General features: G+C 41.3%; 1 protein-coding gene across 3 annotated transcripts in view; it reads right to left on the reverse strand.

Moving 5' to 3' along the window:
* The window catches only part of SLC31A1 (solute carrier family 31 member 1), a 34,172-nt gene extending 21,990 nt beyond the window's left edge, over positions 1 to 12,182 (reverse strand). For 2 of the 3 annotated variants that reach the window (XM_037797412.1, XM_037797410.1), the window contains exon 1: positions 12,049 to 12,182. The gene's annotated coding sequence lies outside the window, so the exon portion shown is untranslated. Of the gene's footprint in view, positions 1 to 11,599; positions 11,670 to 12,048 lie in introns of all 3 variants that reach the window. The other variant, XM_037797411.1, reaches the window with a different exon arrangement.
* Positions 12,183 to 12,226: the final 44 nt, after the last annotated feature.

The following is a 12,226-nucleotide window of genomic DNA, read 5'->3' on the forward strand; positions in this document are numbered from 1 at the left end:
AGATCCTTCTGGGTTAACACTGAATTTAATACCAAATTGTTCATCTTTGGGATATGAGTAAGATTTATTTTTTCCCTATTGTGTGAGTAAAATCTCTGAGACCTAGATGAAAAGGAAATTATATATTTTCTGTAGTTTGTTTTTCTAGATTAGTTGTGAAATGCAGGGATTGAACTATCAGGAAGACAGCTCCAAACAGGAAGTACATTGTTTTGGCAAGGCTTTATCTACGTGAAGAAACTGGTGGGTGCAATCCCCAACAAGATTCATGAAAGTAAGATCTGCTCCCAGTTGACCTCTCTGGGATCTGCCCCCAATCATCACCCCTTAACTTTTTCAGACTGGGAGTTCAATTTGAAATCCTGAAGAGCCCACCAAAAAAACACAAAAAACAAAAAACAACAAAAAACATGAAGAGGAAGTTGTGAGTACAAAAGATAATTTGCCTTATTTACCTTTCTTTGTTATGGCAGCTCTCCAAGCACTCAGGGGATCTATGCTCATTCTCTAACTGGTAAAACTATACTTACTGGTTGTGGGCCCTCGAGCAAATTACTTAATATTTTTGTTCCCCAGCTATAAAATGGGGATAAAAAAAGTAACCTACCCTATGAGATCATTTTAGGGATTATTATTAGGAATTCACTGAAACAATAATGTAATAGTTAAGAGGAGATTAGTTTCCTCTGAAACAGGGATAACAAGAGCACCTACCTCATGGCAGTGTGCATTTAAGCACTTAGCCCGGTGCCTAACACAGAAAATCTTTGATAAATGTTCATTATTGTTATATCTTAAACTACTGTTCTCTCTAAACTTGGAAAGGATACTAAAGTCAATATACAACGGGAGTGGCACAGGTCCAATTCCCTAAATCCTTTGATTTGTCCTCCATGGTTACTCCTTCTTTCTAACCTCTGCTGCTCTAAATCTGAGGGTTTTCAGGGCTGTACTAGTGAACCCCATCCACTGAACTTCACAGGCTGGGCCTTCTTTTTCCGATGTTGAATTATGCGTTTAGTCATTTTCTTAATTTGATTCCTATTTGCATCATATTTTCTTTAAAAGTCTCAACATTTCTGGCTCCTTCCTCTCTGTTTTCCCAGTATAAAAGATTTTTTTAAATCTATAGTCATGTACATTTCACTAGGACTTTGGGACGGAAAGGAGATGTACTCAAAATGCCATCTTGAAATGGAAACATGATACATTATATTATGTTTTCATCAATTTTATCTCTTCTACATTCTAATTTCTTAAGAGTAGGTAAGGGTTAGTAACTAATCTAAGCTATAACATAGCACCAGGAATCCTATGGTATTTCTGAGACCATACTGAAGGAAATTCTCTTCATGGCTAGTTCCTAGAAAGCTTGTGGACCCTCTACAAGTTGTCTAAATAACAAGCAGAAAGAAGCCCAGCAAGGCATCTAATTTGAATCACTGATCAGTAATTTTCCCTGGGAATCTGGCACTAAAGACAGCTTATATTTGAAAAGGTGGGACCTCCCCTAGGTCGGCTGCATGTTAGCCCTTAGAATCCTGTTATCTGTAACTTACAGGAATTATAGTTCACAAGTGGGACTGGTTATTTTCTAGCATAGTTTATTAAACCTACCCCATAGAAAAAAATAAAAAACCCAGACTAATCATCGTTCCTAAGTGCACAATTTCATTTATAAGACAGAGCTTGGTTCTTCAAATAGTCACTTTGACTTTTATGATTCACACAAATAAAAAGATTTGTGGGAATAAAAAGATTCTTGCTGATTTTGAGTTGCATATTTCTGTGTTGTTCCTATGCCTAACTCTCAAGTAGTGCTAGTGTGTAGTTAAATAAGTAAGGTTCCAAGTTTTTAACTGTAGCACAAAGAATGGCAGTGGATGTGTGTGTGTGTATGTGTGACTTCAGAGACAGTCTCCTTTTTCTCAGTTTAAAATATTCACCTTGCAAGTTAGCTCTTGAATAATATACTGAACACTAGAAAAATCCATAAGACGGTGATGCAGGTGACTTTTGTCAAGTCTGCAATTCAACATAATGTTGGTAAGGTTGCCTATACTTGGTCCTTACATAAGACTTAGTCTCCAAAAATGAGATAAAATAAGATGTCTCCAAGAAAATGATACCTTGTCATCTCTTTTACTACTCACAAATAAAATTTCATAGAATATCAGAACTAGAAGAGTCTTTAGTAATTATTCGGATGCATATACCCTTTGACCCAGCAATGCCACCTCTAAATATTTATTCCCACAGGTATACTAGCACATATATGAAATGTTATATGTATAAAGTTATTTGTCACAGGACTGTGTATAAGAGAAAAATATTGAAAATACAACCTAAATGTTCTTTGGTAGGGCACTGATTAAATAATTATTTCCATACAAATGGAATATACTATAGCCATAAACAAGCATGAGGACTGTTTCAGTTTGCTAATGCTGCAGAATGCAAAACACCAGAGATGGACTGGCTTTTATAAAAAGGGGGTTTATTTGGCTATACAGTTACAGTCTTAAGGCCATAAAGCATCCAAGGTAATACCTCAGCAATCGGGTACCTTCACTGGAGGACAGCCAGTGGTGTCCGGAAAACCTCTGTTAGCTAGGAAGGCAGCTGGTGTCTGCTCCAAAGCTCCAGCCTCAAAACGGCTTTCTCCCAGGACATTCCTTTCTAGCAAGCTTGCTTCTCTTCAAAACATCACTCCCAGCTGCACTCTCTTTCCTCTTTGAGTCAGCTCATTTATATAGCTCCACCGATCAAGGCCCACCCCGAATGGGTGGGGCCAAGCCTCCATGGGAACATCGCATCAAAATTATCACCAACAGCTGGGTGGGGCACACTCCAAGCAAATCCAACCAACACCAAAACTTCTGCCCCACACAAGACTACAAAGATAATGGCATTTGGGGGACACTACACTCAAACTGGCACATTCCACCCCCTGGAACCCAAAATGACATTATCTTTCCAAATACAAAATACATTCATTCCATCACAATACCACAAAAACTCAAATCATTTCAGTAACAAAAGTTAAGTACAAAATCCCATCAAAATCAATTTAGGCGTGGTGGGTCCTAAGGCAAAATTCTCCTTTAGCCTTGGATCTGTGGACTTAGAACAAGTTATATGCTTCCAATATACAAAGGAGGGACATTCATAGGATAAACATTTCCATTGCCATAAGGAGAAACAGTAAGGAAAACAGGGCTAACAGGACCAAAACAGTTCCTAAAACCCGCAGGACAAACTCCATTAGATTTCAAAGTCTGAGAGTCATTAACAGAACGATGTTGCATCCGTGGGGCTTGAGAGAGAGGGAGCCTAACCCTTCTTAAGGGCCTTTGTGGCAGCCCTTTTCTCTCCAAATGCTTGGGTGAGTGCTCCAACATTTCCACACATTGGGGAGACCACCTTCTTGGCCCCACCCTCCTCAAACATTGGGGCAGCTCCCGAATTCCCTTCCATCTCCAGGGCACATGCTCAACCCCTTCAGAACAGTGGGGTGGCAGCCAGGCTCTCCTCAATTCCCTGGAAATGTGCTCCACCCTCTTTGGGACCTGAGGTGGCAAAACTCTTCCAGAGCATCGAGGCGGAAAGCCCGCCCTTGACTTCCAGGGCAAACTCACCCTTTCCATGCATGTGGGCTGCTCCGCTCTCCCAGCCCGAGACCTCCTGACTCCAGACCTCAACCTCCATGGCTCTGTCTTTGAAGAGATTTTTCCTTTAATTTTTTTCTTGTCTGTCTCCTCCAGTCCAGACCGGCAATGGCTCTGTCTATAAAGATCTCGCAAAAATTCTGTTGGCTTTGCATGAAGCACGCAGGGGTCAAAGCCATCAGACAATAGGACTTTCCACAAATCCTTTCTGCTTAACTCCTTTTCCAATCTTGGCTTGTACTGAAATGGCGGCTGGGTTCCATGTTTGGTTCCATCCTCACGTTGGGCTGTAGCTTCTGGGATTCCACCCCCTGGAAGCCTGTAATTTTCCAAGCCATCAACTTCTGGTTTCTTTGAACCCAAGAGTTCAGTTCTAAGTTTATCTCTCTCTCTGCTCGCATTTTACTATAAGCTGCAAGGAGAAGCCAGGATACGTCCTCCACACGTAGTCTGGAGATCTCCTCAGCTAAGTATTCCAGGTTATTGCTTCCAGATTCTTCCTTCCATCTGACACCAGGACTCAATTTTGCCAAATTCTCTGCCACTTTAAAACAAGGATCGCCTTTCTTCCAGTTCACAACAACATATTGATCATCTCTGTTCAAGGCCTCATCCGAAGTATCTTTAGAGTCCATATTTCCACAAACAGTCTCTTTAAAGCAGTTTTGGCCTTTTCTATCAAGCTCCTCACAACTCTTCCAGAAACTCCCCATTATCCATTTAAAAAGCCGTTCCAACATGTTCGGTATCTGCAAACTCAGCAGCAAAAGCACCCCACTTCTCTGGTACCAAAATCTGTTTTAGTTTGCTAATGCTGCAGAATGCAAAACACCAGAGATGGACTGGCTTTTATAAAAAGGGGGTTTATTTGGCTATACAGTTACAGTCTTAAGGACACAAAGCATCCAAGGTAATACCTCAGCAATCGGGTACCTTCACTGGAGGACAGCCAGTGGTGTCCGGAAAACCTCTGTTAGCTAGGAAGGCAGCTGGTGTCTGCTCCAAAGCTCCAGCCTCAAAACGGCTTTCTCCCAGGACATTCCTTTCTAGCAAGCTTGCTTCTCTTCAAAACATTACTCCCAGCTGCACTCTCTTTCCTCTTTGAGTCAGCTCATTTATATAGCTCCACCGATCAAGGCCCACCCCGAATGGGTGGGGCCAAGCCTCCATGGGAACATCTCATCAAAATTATCACCGACAGCTGGGTGGGGCACACTCCAAGCAAATCCAACCAACACCAAAACTTCTGCCCCACACAAGACTACAAAGATAATGGCATTTGGGGGACACAATACACTCAAACTGGCACAAGGACACTCTTTATATATGGACATAGAATGACTGCCAAGGCGTATCATGAAATGAATAAAGCAAGGTACATAACAGGGTACACTGATGCTATTATTTGTTTAATAAACAAAGGGAGTGGGGAAGTATACACATATTGCTTGTAAACATCTATAATACCTCTGGGCTGGGGAGGGGAGAGGGGGATCACATAAGACAGTGGTGGTCCCTAGGAGGGGAACTGATCAGATGTGGACAGGAGCAGAAGGAAGATTTTTTCACTGAATACCCTTGTGTGCCTTTTGAATTGGGAACCATGAAAATATATTTCCTATTAAAAAATTAAATTATGATCAAGTCCAACTCCTTCACTGTACAGATGGAGAGACTGAGGCCATTGTTACTGAATAATGACAGCTAATATAGTCTTCAGTCAACTGAACCCACAATAACACCTGCTTCTCATAAAAGGCTTCTATAACGTGAGGCTAACCACTTTCCTCAACTTTCCCATTTCTCCAGAAGGTATGCTGGGAAGCACTAAGCAAGGGGGTTTTCTGAGCTTCACATATTCAGTTTTCGTGGCAAATAACAGAGAAGCTCCAATTTCTCTTGTCCACTCCCACCATTTTGCACAAAGAAGATTAAGTGTACACCTACATTCTTCACAAAGCCTTTAGAAAAGCTTCTATTTGCCTGGTCCGAATAGGACAACTCAAATTTGATATGTCAAACAAACAAATAGAAAAGGTAGTTTAGTTATGCAATGATAGAAGGGCCTAAGTCCATAAGGAGTGGATCTCCCAGCTACTATACTCCATTTCTCTGACATCTTTTGTTGCTGGCTAAGCCACATCCTGGAATAAAGCAATCACAAGGCTCACCCTTCACATTCCTCTTACCGGAACTTTTGTAGTCTTTACACATTGCCAGGCTGTTAACCATGAGTGGTTAAGCATGATTTATGGAAACATTTCAGATCAATTTAGAGACAGCGTGATAGAGTGGAGAGCACAGGGCTAGGCATCAATGGCTGTGGGCTTAGACCTGAGTTTGCCACATAGTAGCCACATGAAAATAGTAGCCAGAGAAAATTAATCTCTGAAAAGAGGGCTCACTTTCATGTCACTTAAAGTATACAGCCTCTTATAGTTTGATTTCAAGACACTAGCTAGTCAGATACCTATCCATTGGCAAAGCACTGCTTTAACCTCCTTCTTGTTATAATTAAAGGCAGATGAAGGTTCTCAATCACAATGTTGTTGATTTGCCTGTGAATAATACCAGGAATTAACAGGGTGTGAAGGAGAAACTAGAAACATTGTTTCTTTTTTTAAATTCAGCTGGAAAAGGCAATGAAATATATTATACAAGGTAACAGGAACTTACGTCCCATCAAAACATTAATTAATAAAGGACAATTTAATGAAAATGTACTAAGGGAAGGCAAACAAAAATGAGAAAAGCTGCTGGTTGGTATGGTGAAAAAAGTACTGGGCCAGTAGTCAGAAGACCTGGGTTCTAGACTGTGTGATGATCCTGAGGAACTCAGTCTCTTCCTACATTCATTCGATATTTATTAAGTACCTATTGAGTGAAGGTACTGAGGAACCCTTGTCCTCAAGAACCCAGTCTGGTAAAAGTTGGAAACATACAAATTAGAATACAGTACGAAATGTATTAAGATAAAGATTACACATAGGGTTGTATAGGAGCTGTTATAAAGCCACCAAGAGAGGTAGGAGAGGGGGAGTGGGGGCCTGTGAGTGCAAGGTTAGCAAGGTTCCTCTGCCTCTCATTTCATAAATTCAATTATGTCTAGGTGCTGTCAACTGCCTCAAAATCACAGAAACCCTCCGGATAGTTTTATAATACCTCTAGTACCTACTTAGGGAAAGATTCAACCTGACTAAAAACAGTCCTCTGACACTTCACTGCTTGCTAGCTTTGCTCTCTTCATGTGTTCCCTCCAAATTATTTCTCAGGCTTCCATCTCCTTAATGTCCTCAGCCTAGGAAAGCAGGTTGTATACAAAAGCCTAGGGCCTTTGTATAAAGGAAAGAGATCGGGTGGGCCCTTCTCAACCCTTTCCTTCTCTGCAGGGCTTTGCATTCCTAAGGATGGGCCACTCCTCTACTTGGGGACTCTATCTAAATCATGAAATGATATCACTCAAAGCAGTAGAACTTCAAAAGTATTTCCTTCCCAGTTCCTACTATAAGGTTTCTTTTGGCATAAGCTGCTCATTTTAACTTTTTTTTTTAAAAAAAATTTGTATTGTAGTAACAGACACAAAATAACACTGCCCATTTTAGCCACTTTCAGGTATACAATTCAGTGAAGTTAATTACAGTGTGGTGCTACCATCTCTCATTTTAGCCTAATTAAGTGTCAAACTTTTGATGTCTTGTCATGCTTAGTCAGAAACTACTGAAAACTTTTGATTTGTAACGACTTCAGTGGGCTAGGAGCCACACGTGGGCATGCGCCTTCTCCCCACTTCCCCAATCATGCCTGACTTGCCAACTTCAGACGGCAGAGTTATTTGGAGGCTGCCTGACTTATCTGACATCTTCCACTGGTTGAGGTCATCTTGTCACTGTAAACACTTGTTTATTCAGTGATGACTATCTCTCTTTTTTTTTTTTTCTGGTGGGGGTTGGGGGAGAAGGTGCCAAGAGGAATCAATAGAGGCCAGGTAGAAACAAGAGGGAGAGGAACAGATGGAAGGAGCAGAGACTCTTAGGAATATGTTATAAATTGTTAGATTCAGAGCAGCCATCTCCTTTTACTCATATTTGGTCCAGAAGCTTTATTTTTCTTGACCCAACATTGAATTTATAATCCAAAGGAAAACCGGACTGAGGTGTTTATCAGATTAATACCAGTGCCCCAAGCAGTGTTCACTCGCCTTAGCTCATTTGATCCTCACAACAACCCCACGTGCTAGAGGCTATTATAAAAATGAAGCAGTTACTCATGTGCAGTGGGGCTAGGGAAACTTTGTTTTACTTCATACACTCCTAAACCATTTGCATTTTTTTACATCATGTTATTTTAAAATAAAATATTCCATTTCCTCCTGAGCTTAGGAACAAACTTGTCACCTTGACCTTCAAGGTATCTGACAATAAGTATGGCCCTGGACTACTTCCCTGTGTGTACTGTTGTCTTATTAGCAAACTGTCCTCCAGAACCAACTTAACTGACACATAGGCTAGATTATTCTCCAGTATGATGGGAGCAAGACTTCTGCTCTCCCCCTAAATGGAAACTTGTGAAATTATGTTCATCAAAGGTGTTGGTTGTGTTTGTTCACAAACCAATTTATATCCGTTTTGCTTATTATTGTAAATACATCATTTCATTAAATAGCAATTAATGAAGTATAAGTGAGAAAAGAAAAATGAAAGCAGCTGCTAACATTAATTATTTATTACCTTCCAGGCACCATTATTTAACTCACATAATCTTCATAAGAATCCTAGGAAGTGGATTCTATCATTAACCCTATTTTACTAAGGAGGAAATTGAACAACTTGCCCAGGGCCTACACAGCTAATAACTGGCAAAGCAGTCTGGCTCCAGAGCTTAAACGTACTATACTATGTATCCTCTGTAGAGGATACTATGTATCCTCTGTAGAGGTTGTTTCTATGAAAAGTCAGTTGAACACTTTGGAAAGACTAGATAAAGGTGGGTCACACAGATACACACAAACCTTCTGTTGGATGTGGGAGAGACAACTGTAAAAGCCTGCGGTGGGGGGGATTTCATAAGAACCTAGAACGATTCTACACTCAGGCTGCTTTGAAATGACTTTCGTGTCATTCATTCCACTTCAAAGATACAATAAATGATGTTGACCAGAGGTTGGCAATTTTTTTGTAAAGGGCCAAACAGTACACATTTTAAGCTTTGTGGGCCATACAGTCTGTCACAACTACTCATCTCTGCCTAGTAGTGTGAAAGTAAAGATAGACAAGGTATAAACGAATGTGGCTGTGTTGCAATAAAACTTTATTTACATTTCTATAAACCTACAACTGCACTTAAAAAAAGAAAAAGAAAGGAAGGAAGGAGGGAAACAAAGAGGACCCAAAACTTAATTTACAAAAATAGGTAGCCAGCTGGGACCGGATTTAGCCCACATGGATAGTTTGCAGATCTGAGACCTACTCTCCAAGAAAAGGTTGAGGCCTTAAATTAAAAGAATGCAAAAGAATGTTTATGTTTTAAGTTAAAATAAAATGTTCATAGCACGTGTGTAACTAACATCTGTATGATTCTCTGCTTTAACTTACTTTTTCTGTTAACCAACTACTGGCCCTAAATGTATCAGATAGGAGGGCAAACTCCCGTCTTGTGAAAGATTTGTGCCTTCTTTTCTACCTTTGTGCTTTTGCCAAAGCTGCCCCATCAATCTGGAAAGGCTCTAATTTCTCACTTCTACTTGCTGGAACCCTACTATCTTCGCATCCCACTATTTAACCCCATGATTCCCCCCAAACTACAATTATTTATTCTTCCTTTGAAATCCTACAATAATTAATTTCTACTTTTTATGGCACTTACTTTGCTATGTCAACTATTCTGGTTATCTGTGTACTTCAATTATATATTCAACTGTAAGCACCATTCAACTATAAGTACTTTGAGGACAGGAACAATAACGTGCTCATTTTCCAATCCCAGGCACCATCTGGCACAGTGTCTTACACATGTAGGTTTTCAGACATTCTTCTGCCTTCAGTGACTGGGTGAACAGAACACTATATCTCCATCCCTACCCCAACCTATATCCAATTTATATCTCCATCACCACACCTTTGATCTAACTTGGTTATAGCTTTAAACCATTAATTTTAAATTTCATTCACCAGTACAGATTAGTTTGGGCATATGTGTATTTAAATATCTAGCCTACATTGTCATCTTTATTGCAAAATGGCTGATATGTTGAAAGGAATTATTAAACTTGCTGCTTCCTGGTCAGTCTTCAGGGATCAATACATGTTATGAATAAACGTAAAAGTTGTGCACTTAAATAAACAAACAAATATGCTTAATTCAAACTTGAGATCAGTATTGTGCCTTGCCTTTAATCTCTAGCAGTACTTAGATTTTGATTCTAATTCACTCATTCTACAAAGTGCCTAGGGCGACTGGCTCAAGGTCAGAGTGAGTTAGAAGCAAGTCTGGGATGGAAATTTAGATCTCCTGATTCCTAACCCAGGAAGACATTCATTTGTGCCCAATCCTGAAGTTCAAAGCCTGCAAGGAAAGACTGTGGAAGTCTCACCGCCATCTTTCTCCCACTCATGCTGCCAGTCAGAAGTTCTCACGATGGTGTTTGAGGCACCCCTGTTAATGGAGTCTGAATCACCAAAAAAGTTGATTCAGATTTTAGGATTCCTGCCTAGTTAAAAAAACTACTTAAACAAAGGTTATCTTAAGGTCTCAATGTAAACACAAAATCCAGAAAAAACAGAGAAGGGCCTTGAATTCAAACTCTATAGAAAACATCCTGGATAAAAACATCCCTGCTAAAGAATGCTCCTTTGATATATTTTTTTAAGGCACAACTAAGATGGTTCAGTGCTGGAATGAGAGGTGTTGGGGAGAGGAGTTAGAAAGGGCTGTTACTTATCCAGTTTTTTTTTTTTTTTCCCCTGAGAGGTAGCCAAGTTCACATCCTAAAGAGAGCTACTCCAACAGATTCCAGTTCTAGTGCTCAGATCCAGTTCCATCACTGTTTTAACACTGACCGCTTTCACTACTTTAATCATCTTAATCTGTAATATAAACATAAGATGCAGATCAACAGCCCTATCCATCGGAATAATTTACTTAAAACAATTATAGTGACACATAATATTTCTAGTATCCTATTCCACATTCTACATCTCTGAGAACTTTAGACAATAGTAAAACCACCTTCAATTTAACAAAAGAGAATAAGTAACCCAGACAGTTCACAGCTAGTACAGCATTTTTATCTTTCTGTCAGCTACCTATAGAAGGCAAGAGCCATTGCAGGGTTTTCTGGGTCACATGGGGAAAAAAATCATAAAAGTAAATTAAGGAATAAGGGAACCAGGATGAAGTCCATTATTCGATCTAACAAAGAATTAATGAGAACCCATTACTGGCAAGAAGGCCATAATATGCTCTGTGACACAGGAGACAATGGAGACTACCCTGGGACATTACCTTTTTATCCACACCTTGGCTAACTCGGGCCTACTCCAAGACTGTTTCAAGAATTAAATCAAGTTAGCCAAGACATAATTTCTGTAAGATACAGGGAGGGTGGAAACTGGAGGCAGAAGAGACAGACTTAGGACCACTGCAGGAAGACTCAGCAAAACCCAGGCCAAAGTTCGGGCTGGGGATTTTCAGCCTCTGAAGTTTGCTCCCTTCCATCACCCACCCACAGAATGTCCCAGCTGCCCTGAGCCTCACCTGCGTGGAACACAGGTGGAATCTGGAAAGAGAACGTCCCTTCAGGTGTATGCCACAGTCTAGTAATACCATGCCATAGGGGCACACACTGCTTAAGGACTGGTAAGTTCTTGCTCATCCATCAGCTCACTAAACCCTGAATCAAGAGACCAGGGATCCAGCCCTGGTTTGCCTTTTACCTTCTGTGTGACCTCGGACTAGTCACTCGAATGCTTAGTTCTTCCGTCTCCCCATCGGTAGATTCTGGGACTAAGCGGAGATGGGATTAAATTCGATGACCTTTGAGGTCTAAAAGCTTCTTGACCCCCCACCCCCACCCCCACGGAAATGGAAACACTGCACAAAGGGCGCGTTGAATAAATAAGCGAGGTCGGCGGCAGGGGACTGAGACCGAGGGATCATCAGCCCGTTTTACAAACTGGGAAGTTGAGGGACTGCGCATTCTGCCCCAAGGTCACCCCACGTAAGTCTCTGTAGAGGCCGGGCCCGGAGCTCAGGTATCCAGAGTTCCAGTCCCGGGCCCTTGCTCCTTTCGCCAAGCTGATCAGTGGCAAGGAGGGTCCTTGTCTCGGAGGGAAAAAGGACGGTTCCTGAGCCCGAACAGCGAGAAGGAACTGCAAAGGCTTACCTGCTCAGATCAAGTCCCGCCACCAGCGTCTTCACACAGAAACTTAACCCGCAAGCTCCTCAAGACTCCTGAGAAGACCCTTACAACCTCTGCCCGGCGCGACGTGTCCAAGACCGCCACAAAGACCTCCGATTCCCGCCCAGGCCCCGCCCCCCCACCTCGCCGACCAATCCCGGCG

This window comes from Choloepus didactylus, chromosome 10 (assembly GCF_015220235.1).
Source record: "Choloepus didactylus isolate mChoDid1 chromosome 10, mChoDid1.pri, whole genome shotgun sequence".
In the NCBI taxonomy this organism is placed as follows: Eukaryota; Metazoa; Chordata; class Mammalia; order Pilosa; family Megalonychidae; genus Choloepus; species Choloepus didactylus.